Source organism: Podarcis liolepis (assembly GCF_965112155.1).
Source record: "Podarcis liolepis genome assembly, chromosome: 5".
Classification (NCBI taxonomy): domain Eukaryota; kingdom Metazoa; phylum Chordata; class Lepidosauria; order Squamata; family Lacertidae; genus Podarcis; species Podarcis liolepis.
The window spans coordinates 30957416-30971123 of record NC_139556.1 but is presented as its reverse complement, the minus strand read 5'-3'; the positions used below and the strand labels follow the sequence as shown (position 1 = coordinate 30971123).

At 41.2% G+C, this 13708-nt stretch overlaps 1 protein-coding gene and 1 long non-coding RNA gene across 14 annotated transcripts in view; one reads left to right on the top strand and one right to left on the bottom strand.

The window, feature by feature from the left end:
* LOC310706620 (uncharacterized protein) overlaps positions 1–13708 on the bottom strand; it is a 447399-nt gene that overhangs the window by 381829 nt on the left and 51862 nt on the right. For all 12 annotated transcript variants that reach the window (XR_014525946.1, XR_014525947.1, XM_083502961.1 and 9 more), the window contains one exon: positions 8002–8065. The gene's annotated coding sequence lies outside the window, so the exon portion shown is untranslated. Of the gene's footprint in view, positions 1–8001; positions 8066–13708 lie in introns of those variants that run through there.
* LOC310706703 lies at positions 1620–11320 on the top strand. Of its 2 annotated transcripts, none has more exons than XR_014526090.1 (4): positions 1620–1726; positions 3844–3994; positions 5517–5594; positions 10932–11320. It is a non-coding gene; the product is annotated as an uncharacterized lncRNA (long non-coding RNA). The 2 variants fall into 2 exon arrangements; XR_014526091.1 differs by lacking the exon at positions 10932–11320 and adding an exon at positions 6007–6240.

Genomic DNA, 13708 nt, shown 5'->3' with positions numbered 1-13708 from the left:
GTATTGGTGGTTGACTAGCAGGGAGTCTCAAGATTCCTTCAACTAACTATGGTGACTGGCACCTCTCTTTGAGCCATGAAGCAGTCAATACCTCCTAATTCCCCCCCCCCCCGGCATGAAACAAAGTTAAGGATCTCATCCATTGCTGCACCCTCTTTGTTCTTCTTGCCTCACCACACATTGGCTTGTGCAAAAGGAAATGTGGCCTTTTGGCCCTGCATTAGAGAAATGAATGGCAGGTAACAGAGAGATAGTGGCAGCTAACATAAATTACAGGGCAGCTGCCAGAGGTCCAAAAAACCAGTGGTGGATGCCATGAAGCCTCCCTGAGAAAAGGCCAAAGGATGGGAGAGTAAGAAAGACTTCATCTGTTCTGAGATGCAAAACAACACCTTTTTCATGAAAGTGATGAGCAAGATGTGGGTACAAGAATCAGTGTTTTCTTTTCTTCAGGCATCATCACCATCACCATCATCATGAAGTCACAATGGCCAGGTTGTCTTCTGCTGATACTTAAGGCAGCATCAGCATTAGGTCACAGAGGGACAAACACAGTGGCTTTCAGTATCTCTCTCACTGAAACAGGCAGCCGAGTGAGGGCAGGAGAGACCAGGCAGGTACCCCATTTACTACAGAGCTTCTACTTACAGTAAATAACATAGGGTGGTTCAGCATCAAATAAAGAAGAGATAATGGTGGCAGGTACAGGAACCTAAGTACATAAGAAGAGCCTGCTGGATCAGCCAAAGGACAATCTAGTCCAGCATCCTGTTCTTGCAGTGACCAGCCAGATGCCTGGGGGAAACCCACAAGCAAGACCCAAGCACAAGATCACTCCCCCCTCCTGCTGTTTCCAGCAACTGTCACTCAGAAGCATTACTGCCTCTGACCATGGAGGCAGAGCACAGCTATCATGGCCAGAAGCCATTGATAGCTTTAGCCTCTATGAATTTGCCCAATCCTCTTTTGAAGCCATCCAAGTTGGTGGCCATCACCGCCCCCTGGGGGAGCGAGTTCCACAGTATAACTATGCTCTATATGAAGAAGTACTTTCTTTTATCTGTCCTGCATCTTCCAGCATTCATCTTCATTGGATGTCCACAAATTCAAGTCTTATGAGAGAGGGAGAAAAACTTTTCTCTATCCACTTTCTCCATGCCAGGCACAATTTTAAAAAAAAACTTTTATCATGTCTTAATAGCAGATAGATAGGAATCTTGGCCGACCTCCAGACGTAACAGAGCAAGGCACACAGACCATAGTACTTCTTCCTCTGTGGTTTTATCAAGATGTTGCTTAGATTGCAGTGTTCGACTTTGATCTTAACCTTCTCCTTGTCACAGGCCATTTGTGTGCATTCTCCTAGCCCAGTAGGATAGAGAGTGGTTATGCTAGGATTATTAGACAAGGGTAATAAAGGATTTACGTAGGAACTGGGTATAGGGTTGGCACAAGAGTCAATTAAACGTGGCCACTTGACTGCCTGTTATTTACCCTGGTCAAATGCTGTCAAATATTCCACAAAGTCAAAAATGTTACTGTGGTTTGAAAGCTGTTTTTAAAAATCATTATGGTTAGCAAGAACAGAAATATCACTTGCCTCCTAACCCTAGAGCAGTCGGGGAGGAAACTTGCAGCACATCACAGGTTTTCCTGTTGTTCACCACCTGTGGTAACTTCAGACATCTAACAGGAACAGGGCCAAAAGCAACCTTCAGTGGCAAAGGTGAGTTATTAATACCACCCATAGTTCCATCTTCTTGCAGTAGGAACCAGAGACTCTCTATGTGACCTCGCTCTGTTATTTGCTTTATTTCTGTTTTGCTTTCTGTTTTTTTCTTTTAAAAATGCTGTTATTCGAAGCTACCCCGGTGTTTCAGGATACAGATTTTTGGTCTAGTTCAGACATTATGGCAAGCTATATTTATCATAACCTGTGACAAGAGGAAAAGAATTGGTATGTGGGGGGAAACGAGAAGGAGGGGGCACAAAAATCTGAGGCACTGCCCTGATCGTCAAACCTATTTCATGGTTTGGCCATGAAACAGACATGGAGCCAATACTTCATGCACCTCTGCTTTTTATGAATTGCCCTCATTTACATTTTCATCTAAACCCATTTTCATTCTACCAGGTTCCCTTACTGACTTCTGTGACAACACACACACAAACTTTTCCTACCTCAAAGTTAGATTTCATTTGCACAGCCATCATAAATTGCTAGCTATTCTGGGCAGGATTGCACAGTTACCTTCACTGATGAATAATCATATCCACAAGAGTGGTTTGATTTGCAAAATGAAACTGTCTGCTCTTAGACGTTGCATTTATATTTTGACAGTACAAGTCAACACATGGTAAGTTTTGCCAAGTTAAGCAAGGACACAGGTGACATCAGGGCCTGCTTCAGTCAGACTGTTGCCACTGCCACCCTCTGGGTCAACATCACTTCTGCCCTGTGGAAAAGAACGCCTGAGGCTGTCTCCTGCTTAGTGGGGCTGGTTGTTTTGTGAGTATGTGGTTTTAAATGCGAACCTAGCTAACACACACTTTCTAAAACAATAGAAAAACAGATACACAGCCATCATTTGGAATTCCTGCTTCTCCAAATGTTGCAGTGTAGCTCTCCAGCCAAGTAAGATGTACAAATATGCAGATACTGAGGGAAAGTGATCATAAAAATGCATATGCTGGGGGAAATAATATATAGAATGCATTGCAGGAGGGAAAATTGCTTTGCAAAAAGTATAGTAGGCAAACTTGCGTGAAAACGAGTCTAGTAAGAAACATTGTGTTTTATATATTTTAATTTGATGTTGCGAACCACCCTGAGATCTATGCACAAAGGGCGGTATACAAATTTAATAAACAACAACACCCACATTAAAATGCTGATGAATTTTCATGAGGACTTCCTCCCAAAATACTTATGTGGAAATGAGGAGAACTGAATTTAAGAGTAGAAAAATGAGAAACCACAACTGACAAATCTGCCCACCCCTAGTTGTTAGACACTTTGTGGACTCTAGTTGAAAAGCAGGGTAGAAATCTACTAACTAAACAAATAACAGCATGAGGCTGAGGCCCCAGGAATCTCCCCATTCAGTTAGTAGCAGATGCAGCCAAGTAGGTTTGTGTGTAATAGCAAACATCTTCAGTTTGTTACCACCAACAAGGCTCTGTAATTTTTTAGTACAAATGCAGGTGGAGGCAATCCAATAATTGGTGATAAATCTAACACCCCACCCTCAGAGTATACCAAAATAAGAGAAAAGTGCCACAACGCATCACAAAATACAATGGGAGTGAAATTATGATGTGTCTGGGGAGCCTGATATTGGAAAATCATTTGCTTTAGTCACTGACAATGTCAGTAATGTGAACGTAGCATAAGCCATAACTGTGGACAAACATATGCATAATTACTCCAATTATAATACACATCCCATAGCCGAAACCTGCTTCTCAATTATTAGATAAATCTAGGCAAGCTGAAAGTACCTACTAGAGCTATTATGAAAAGTATGAAGCTGTTCAGTCTGCAACTGCAGTGCTGGATCCAAAAAAAGAAAGAAAGAAAGCAATGCTAAGAATAAAATGGTAACTTCAAAACTTTCCAGGTAGACAAAGTGGGGAGAAGGAGGGATTACATCTTCAGGACATTAATATAAGAAAGGAGCTTCTGGACAATGACAATTGCAGAGCTTAAAGTGCATATTTCATGGCAGCCAATGAGGATAGCTTCTGAGGTCCTTTCTAAACTTTTAAGAGACTACAGAGATTGCTTCTGCAATCAATGTGACTAAATCAAAGCACACTCATAAGAAATTCCTCAATTTATAGCCAAGATAAAGCCAATTGTCTTTGAGAAGCTAAGTGCCATCTGTACTCAGAAGCCCAGAAGTTGTGAAAGTGAAAATCTTTACTATCCGATGGGAAGAGCTTTGCTGCCAATCAATGCATCTACAGCTTCCAACACACATCAAGCTTCAAAGTAAGAGTGCTAATGACAACACTGGGAGTAGCTGGTGGGCTGGGGAAGAGGCACTTACCTGACCTCCCAGAAGGGAATAAGGTGGTGGAGAGGGCAATGGGGTGAGAACACACTAGCAGGAGCACTGGACTGGCTCCACTGGGACAGTTGCACTGACCTCACCACCCTCTTGCCCCCCACCCTCTCAGTAAACAGCAGTGACTTACCTGCTACAGTGAGGGGGGAAAGTATTTGATCCCTGCTAAATTTGCTTGTTTGCCCTCTGACAAAGAAATGACCAGTCCATAATTTTAACGGTAGGTTTATTGTAGCTGTGAGAGACAGAATAACAACAGGGAAACCCCCCAGAAACCCAGAAGACAAAAGTCAGAGATTGATGTGCATTATAATGAGTGAAATAAGTATTTGATCCCTTTGCAAAAGATGACTTAGTACTTGGTGGCAAAACCCTTGTTGGCAATTACAGAGGTCAGATGTTTCTTGTAGGTGGCCACCAGGTTTACACACATCTCAGGAGGTATTTTGTCCCACTCCTCTTTGCAGATCCTCTCCAAGTCAGTAAGATTTTGAGGCTGATGTGTAGCTACTCGAACCTTCAGCTCCCTCAGCAGATTTTTTGATGGGATTAAGGTCTGGAGACTGGCTAGGCCACTCCAGGACCTTAATGTGCTTCTTCTTGAGCTACTCCTTGGCCGTGTGTTTTGGGTCATTGTCATGCTGGAATACCCATCCTCGACCCTTTTTCAATGCCCTGGCCGAGGGAAGGAGGTGCTCACCCAAGATTTGACCATACATGGGCCCGTCCATCGTCCCTTCGATGCGGTGAAGGTGTCCTGTCCCTTTAGCAGAAAAGCACCCCCAAAGCATAATATGTACCCCTCCATGTTTGACAGTAGGGATGGTGTTCTTGGGGTCGTAGGCAGCATTCCTCCTCCTCTAAACATGGCAAGTTGAATTGATGCCAAAGAGCTCGATTTTGGTCTCATCTGACCACAACACTTTCACCACTTCTCCTCTGGGTCATTCTGATGTGTATTGGCAAACTGCAGATGGGCCTGTACATGTGCTGTCTTGAGCAAGGGGACCTTGCGAGCTCTGCAAGATCTCAGTCCTTCATGGCGTAGTGTGTTACTAACTGTTTCCATGGTGCCCTGAGATCATTGACAAGTCCCCCCCCCCCCTGTAGTTCTGGGCTGCTTCATCACCATTCTCCTGATCATTGCAACTCCACGAGATGAGATCTTGCATGGAGCCCCAGACCGAGGAAGGTTGACAGTTCTTTTGTGTTTCTTCCATTTGTGAATTATTTGTTGTTGTTGTTGTTTAGTCGTTTAGTCATGTCCAGCTCTTCGTGACCCCATGGACCAGAGCACGCCAGGCACTCCTGTCTTCCACTGCCTCCCGCAGTTTGGTCAAACTCATGTTAGTAGCTTTGATAACACTGTCCAGGCTAAAATATTCCACAAGCTTATAGAGATAACTGTAAATTACTCATGCAAACAACCCAATCCACATACTGCAGAAGGGAACAACATCATCAACAACAACATCAGGAGCAACTACATCAAAACCTTCTTGTGCATTTTCGGTAGGAGAGCAGGTGAGAATTCTTGCTACTAGCATTCTCTCTCTCTCTCTCTTTCTCTATTTCTCTAAGGTATGTGGAATTCTTGATCTGGAGGAGCATTCAATTATGCAATCTATTGCCCACATTCTCAAGCAGTATGTCCCCAGGAGAGCCATAGCACAAGATTCTTCTGAACTTATAAATCAACGCTCAGCGTACAGAGATTCTGATATTACTGTGACGTTTTGATGTGTTTCCAAATATACTTCTGGTATTTTTTTTATCAAATGCCTCTCTGGGATACTCATTTTAATGAGAAAATTTGTGCTGTATGAATGATTAGCAAAAGCTGAACTAGGAAGCATGCATAGGATTTGTGCTATTTTAAAAAAATAAAAATGATTTTTCCCCTTAAGCTTTCCTTTTTCTTTATGAACAACAATAGAGAGAAGTTTCAGGACCATCAATTCTGAACACTCTGGGTCAGGCCCTGACATTTGGTAACTGCTGTGGAAATCTGTGGGAGCCAAAAAAGACTTGCATTTTCATTACAGAAAGAGCTTTCAGCCCAGTACCTCATCCATTCTAGTGTTGGAGAACAGTTGATGCTCTGAACTGAAATCAAAGGAGAACACATATCCAACTGACCTCTCAGGGTGCCCTGTGACAGTCTTGAATAAGTCCCTGAGCACAATGATCTTAAAGGTGTACTGAGGGGGTGCAGCAGACACCACCAACCCCAAGATGGAAAGTTCTAAACTGGTAAGACAGACTCTTCTAGAGGGAGGTTTCAATGTAGCAGCCGGCCATATTGGATTAGCATTTGGCCTTGCCCTTGAAGTTTAGCTTCAGTAACTTCCCATTGGTCAAATATGTCTAAGTCGGCCTTTTAAGGCTAAAAGAGGAAGCCTGTTGGATCAGACCAAATAGAACTGGATGCCTTTAAATGGTGAGCAAACCAATTCAAGGCGCACTAAGTTGCCATTAGTAATGGCTAATAATCTTAACTGCTGTATGCTACTACCTCCAGTATGCCTCTGAACAGCACTTGGTTGGGAAGAACAGTGGGGAATGGGTTCTGTGCTGGTCCTTCTTTTGGGCTTACTATACCCTCTGCTTGGCCACTTTGGGAAGCCAGGTGCTGAACCAAATAGTTCTTTGCATATACTTTATGGCTTGCCTTGTGATATAATTTTGATATTACAGCTTGTTTGTAAATTCATTTATGAGCAAAATTCCAATTATCTGTTTTTCCTGCGATGCCATAAGGGATCACATTATAGAAAGGACAGTTTTCCTTGGGAAACATCCCCAAGTCAATAAGCTCGAAGGCGAGTTATGCGGAGAAAGCTTCATCTACAGCATGACAATACTTTAGTTTCATCATCACTATAACCAGTGCTTTTTTTCTTCATGGTGAGTGCTGGCAATAATTTTTATTGAATAATTTTATGTTACAAAAAACAATACATCCATACTACCACTAAATATAATTAATAAATAAAACTTACATTCATCAATATTTAGTTTGTTATTTGTTATTTACTGTCTTATTTCCTACCAAACATTGCATACAACAACACGCATATGTGCAGACACTCACACACCTACACCCGCACACAATATGATAATAATGAAAGTAAATTTTTCCCCCTTTTATCTTCCAAAATCTTTTCTTCAGCTTTGACTTTCTGTCAAGTCCCTTTGCATATATTTTATCTTACATTTGAATGTACACAAAACAATAAACCTTTCTATATAATTTTTCTAATACATTCTGAAAACATAATAAATCCTTAATTGTTGTCCACCTCCTTTTAGTTCCTTTATTACTCGAATGCTAGCATGGAGTCAAAACTATTATTGTATTTTTGAACATATCTTCTATAACCATCCCATTTTTCCGCAAATTTTTGCTTTGAGTTTCCTCTGAGTTTACTAGTCAGTTGAGCCGTCTCCACCAATTCCTGTAATTTGATTTGCCAATCTGTTATTTTTGGAGCCTCGTGATCTTTCCATCCCTTGGCCACTCTCAGGTTACATACGCTTCAGGTTACATACGCTTCAGGTTACAGACTCAGCTAACCCAGAAATAGTACCTTGGGTTAAGAACTTTGCTTCAGGATGAGAACAGAAATAGTGCTCCGGTGGCGCGGCAGCAGCAGGAGGCCCCATTAGCTAAAGTGGTGCTTCAGGTTAAGAACAGTTTCAGCTTAAGAACGGACCTCCAGAACGAATTAAGTACTTAACCCGAGGTACCACTGTACACATTTTGGGGGAGCAATTTCCCCTCATAGAATGCATTTTGTATATTATTGTCCCTAACACACACATTTATATGCACAGTTTGCATTTCAAAATTTGGAAAAGTGCAAATTTCAAAAGACAGCTGTTTTTCAGTTTGCATATTTTTCGGACAGTGAACATTAACTAGGTTTACCTTTAAATGCGAACTGAATAGAATTTCTCCTGCACTCCCTCTACTTGCCAACGTTCAGCTAATCCTGCAATGAGAAAAAAGGAAACAAATCAATGGTCGGTGCTTAGCTAGCTTTTCTTTTCTCAAGACCAGGAACAAGGAAGTTAGTTAATGCAGACAGTGTTAATTAAAAGTACAGAGCTTGCTAGTAAAGATTCCGTTTAGAAGAATTTCTCAGTATAGGGCATTAAAGCATGTGATTATGTTCTTGTTTAAGGAAGAGATATTCTGAAAATACGGATTGTTTTAGCCTCTGCATATTTGTTTTAGGAACATCCAGGAACTTAATGGATTATTCATGGAAAGGGAATTACAGGGTTTTCAGCTAGTCAAATAGTTTATGAGCAGGAGCACCATAAACTCCAGTTCATCTTCTAGGCGAGTGAGAAGATTTCATTCTGGCACCAATCTACACACACTCAGTGTACCCTCTCATTCAAAGTGTCACCCTAACCTTCAAGCATGGATGGGGAACCTCTGACCCTCCAGGTGTTGTTAGACTATAAGTCCCATCATCCCTGTTCTTTGGCCATGCTGGCTGTCACTGGTGGAAGTTAGAGTCCATCAATATCTGTTTCCCCATTCCTGCCTTAGAAGTTGGCTATACTATGGGATGCAATTCAAGTACATAGCTGGAGTACATAGGTAGATTCCCATCCTTTGTAGCTCTGTTTGTACCCCATTCCCAAGAAATCCAGGGAAGTCTGGAAATGACTGCAGTCACTGTCTTCTGTCTAGCACCTCATCCTGATCTTCTTCCATACTCTAAGCCTCTTTCAAAGAGTTAGGGGCACCTAATTTCTCCTAACCTATGGCAGTTTATACATTCCTACTGTGCATAAAATTAAAATGCTTGAGGAGATGGATCTTTGCACACTCTGATATGAACTAATCTGATCTCCCATATTCACATGTTATCCTCCAGATTCCCCCTTTGTGAATGTTCCAATTAAGATCTCACCTCTAAAGACATTTACAAATGTGTATTTTGATAGAAGCTACATTCAGAAAAATATTCTGAAATAAATGTTAGCAAGCATTTGTTTAAATATGTACTTCATTCATTTTTTTAAAAAACAACAACTACAGTTTAATGTAGAAATAGGATGAAGCAGAAGCAGACTGGTTCACATTCCTGCTGGGATCTCCTTTCCACATAGTGATCCCAAGTCCTTACTCAGCAATGGGCAATTAGTGTGTTCTGCTGTGGTTATTCCAACGTTTGATGTCTGATTGTTAGGTTTTTAGTGTTGCTCACTGACACAAGACCTTGTGGTGGGGCACGTTTGGCAGGAGAAAACCCATAACATCTTAGAACAACTTTTTCCCCCCAGGACCCTGACTCATAACTCATTTACTTGAGGTATTCTCTGCTGCTCTCATTGCACACATCATGGCAGTAAGCTTGTCCTGTTTAGACAGTAATTATGCAGCTGGAAAGCTGTGTGAAGCTGCTTTCCTTTTCGCAAGTCTGTGCAATGTGAGAGCCATATAACTTTCCTTGGAGAACTCATTAAAGATACAGAGCAAAGCAGCCTCATAATCATCTAAGAACCTAGCATTAACCTCAGTACACACCTGTGATGTGTAGGTGAATGAGGCCTTAGAAAAACACATTGAAAGGGAAAAGGACATTGGGTGTCCTTAAAGGACCGAACTAAACTTTACAGAGACACACATACAACTATATCATTTCTCTGCTTGCCATTTATCACCTTCAAACAGCCCTCCTCTACTGGAGTTCCAAAACACATGTTGGTCCCTTTAGGGACTCTGACTTGGGAGAAAGCTGCTGGGGAGGGATTTGGAGCATGAAAACAATTGACAGGGAAAAGCGTTAAGCACCCCTCCCTCTCCATCATTTATCCTACCTGAAAGCAGCCTTTCCTATTTAAAAAGGGCAGTTGGGATATGGTTATGTGCATCTGTGGAAAATGGCTAGTTTGGCCTTTCTTCACAAGGAGTTTTCACTTATTTTCTTAAGAACATAAAGGTTGGCTTAAAGGTTAAATCATTTCACTGTACTTTAGAAAAAGCACTTGCATTTCTGCAATCCTCATTTCACCCGCAGCTTAAATAATTTAACGTAAGAACTGTTTACTTTATTTCATTTCATTTGGAAATCCAATAGCATTGCAAGCACACTGTAAATTAGACTGCAGTCATTAAAAGGACAGGTCAAAGATAGATTGGCAATAAAATCAAAACATATAGTCATATTACAGTAATAATAGAAGTATTAGAACTGTCTGACACAGGATAATTAATACCAATTTTGGCTTACACAATTTTATGTGCCTGATGTTAACACCATCAAACAACAAACACATCAAGAATTAAGTGATGGACTACCACTGCAATGTATGAGATTTAATTTCTGGAACACTACAGATTATGTGGTGCAAAATCCAGCAGCTATCTAGAAATGGAACATCCCCAGCATTACAGCAGCTTGCTTTCTAACATTTCCCTAGATATCAGTTCAGAATGAAGATATGAAATCTGGAAACCTGAATGGGCACCAATGCCAATTTGAGATCCCTTTAATATGCTTCTGGTTTTTGCTATTAAGATTTAGGAAGTGGTGGGTGTAGTCATATGGCTGTGCATTTTTGCATTTATTTATCACACATCAGTGAGCTCAGGGCTACATACCCTGGTTCTATCCTCCTATATCCTCACAAGCACAATTACCCTATGTGGTAAGTTAGGGGGAAGAGAGGGTGACTTTCCCAAGGTAAGCACCATGCTTGAGTGGGGATTTGAACCCAGATCTTATCAATCAAAGTATGGCACTTGTTTTACCACTTTTTCTTTTCTTTTTTTGCTGATTTGTACACATATTAATTGGTTGCTTTGTCATTTCTTCTCTCCCCCCCCGCCCTCCCAAGTGTAAATGCATTGTCCTGCAATGGAGCAGTTGTCATGCACAGAATTAGGACAGAGGTAGCATGGCAGGACTGGGGATAGTTAATCTGAACAGGGAGCTAGAGGCATTTCAGGCTCTGCAACCTACATGGACAGAACCTAATCTCCATAGCTCTTGACATCGGGACTGCAAGCAGCAAGCAACAGATCAAGCAAAGTGACCATCGAACACTGTGTACCACTGCCTCTTTACTTATAGCAGGGGTGGCTACCTTGTGGTCTTCCAAATGTCGTTGAACTACAACTTTCATAATCCCTAACTATTGGTGATCTTCACTGGGGCTGATAGCTGTCCAACCATCTTGTGAGCCACAGGTTGACCACTCCATGCCCTATGGGATCTCAGAGAAAATCTTTGATTTCAAGGAACTCTTGAGTAAATATGTCGTGTGTGTGTGTGTGTGTGTGTGTATGTATGTCTTTTAAAAGCTCATGGACAATGACTCCAGTAACCTTGCCTAACTGCCTGTTTCAGCTTTTAAAGTGGCAGTTGCCTAATTCTACAATATTCACACTTGACAGGACACCTGTGTATTTTGTACGTCATTATGAAGAACTGACTACAAAAAAGGGAAATGAACATCAGCCCCAAATTAACTGCTTCCCAATACAATGTAGATACTACTCCATTCTCCGACATGTGCAATTCATATTTCATCTGTAAGGATGCTGTGTTTTGGAACTGAAGGAAAACTCAGAAAGAAAAAATGCCTTTATTGGGTAGTACTTGTCTGCTGGAAGAGAAAGAGGAGGTGGGGGAGGGAGAGAATGCTGTATGGAAAAATAGAACAGCCTCTGTATGTGTCTGAATGATTCCAGAGGAAGTTGCCTCAAGGAGGCAGGAATGATTACTTCTAAGTTTTCACTTAAAGAAGAAAATGACATCAAAGGCCAACACAAAACAGCATGCACACACATTGAAGAACAAAAAGATTTCAGACTACTACTGCGCGAAACTCTCAGTTTCTTTGGCAGAACTGCCCTGGGAACAGAGCACAACCCTGTCACCTCAGGGATACCTCTAGCTAACCTCTAGCTCAAACCTTGGTGGCAGGAGTCAAACAACACAAGCACTTTGATTTCATGTGATGTGAGGTAGACACCATCCAGGCACTACTGATCAATTATCAGACTTCTGGGAGGCTATACTTAGGAGTTTAGCATTTTGCACCCATACATAATTAAAGTTATATCATGAAAACAACAGAAATATAAATATTGGCACATGAGCAGCCTTCCACTGTCAGTACTGTGCCACACTATTTTCTTCATCTTCTGTAAACACCACACTCGTCTTTGAATATCACACCACTTTCTTTGCTTTCTTCAGCCAAGCCTCATTTACTCAAAGTACATAATATTTTCCATACAAAGCTAAATGCATACTTGCAGCCCTCGGCTTGTATTTTGCTGAATTTACCCCAAAACAGAATGAGTTCAGGATTCCTCTTCTTCATTTAGTGTGATATCTTCCAGTCATCCTTATCATTCAATGCTTCATTTTACTTACTGGTCAACTTCCCATTTCTCAACTTCCCATTTCTCTCTGGAAATTTCACTGGGGAGTGAAGGGCATGTTCAAAGGAAAATCCACACAGATAACTGTGGAAAGCTCTGATCTTTCTCTTTATATTGCTAATGGATATTAAGTTGGATTTAGTACTGCATTTTCCTCAAATAAAACATTTAGAATCCATTTTTAAAAATTTAAATAAAAAAACCCAAACTCCTGCTTTTCTGTTGCATGCAAGTCCACTGGTCCACCTTTTAAAATCTGAGAATATATCTTTGACATGCTTCTATTTTATTTGGCAAGACTCATACTCTGTTTCACAAGCACTGAATACTGTATCTTTGCTCTTCTTCATTCCTGCCTGGTACCTAGTCAGAAGGAGTACCAAAGTCCTGCTCCTTCTCCCAAGAACAGCAACTTAAATCAATCAAAGCCACACATAATTAATTACATGCATAATTAACAAAAAATGTAATTTGGTTCTAAATGGCCAAGATTGCCAGTTCCTCTCTTTGTTCTCTGCTTACCCTTATGGCATTCCACCTGAACCATGGAATGCCTGCTAAATCCTGGGGGGGGGGGGTTCACTTCCCATCTCAACTCATTTTCTCTCACTTAATGAAAATGGGGCCACTCCCACAATTCCTCACCTATGGAATGTGCCAGTGGTGGTGATTACTTCAACATTCATATTGAAGATCCCATCATTTCCTGAACAGTAATATGGAATACCTGGTATCCTGTTCTCCTAGTCCTGCATAACTTAAGCAAGAGGTCAGGCAAAAAGCAAGTGATGATTCCCACAGCTGTGGGTCCTGTCTCCCCGAATGTACCAAGAAAAATGGGGAATGAACATGGAGCATTTGGCCGAGTTGTCAAGACTGGCTAGAGGGAGACATTTAGCAGACCTGAGATAGCTGGAAGTATGAAAAAGGAAAGAGAGTAGCATAATGTGAAGATTTATATAACCCCTACACCATAGAAGATGAAATATTGAAGAAAATGTCATTCATATATGCAAAGTATCATGTGCTAAAAAGAAAATGAAGTAATCGTCTTTCTGATTAGCATAATTCTGTTGTCTAGTGAACTTCCTTGGTGACCCAACATCCAAATCCCTAACTCCAGTTATCTTTCTTGAAAATGTTGCAGTGCAATAGCGAAAACTTATTAAAGAAATGTAATGCTAGGGATAAATAAAATAGTTTTAAAATACACGAAAACAAA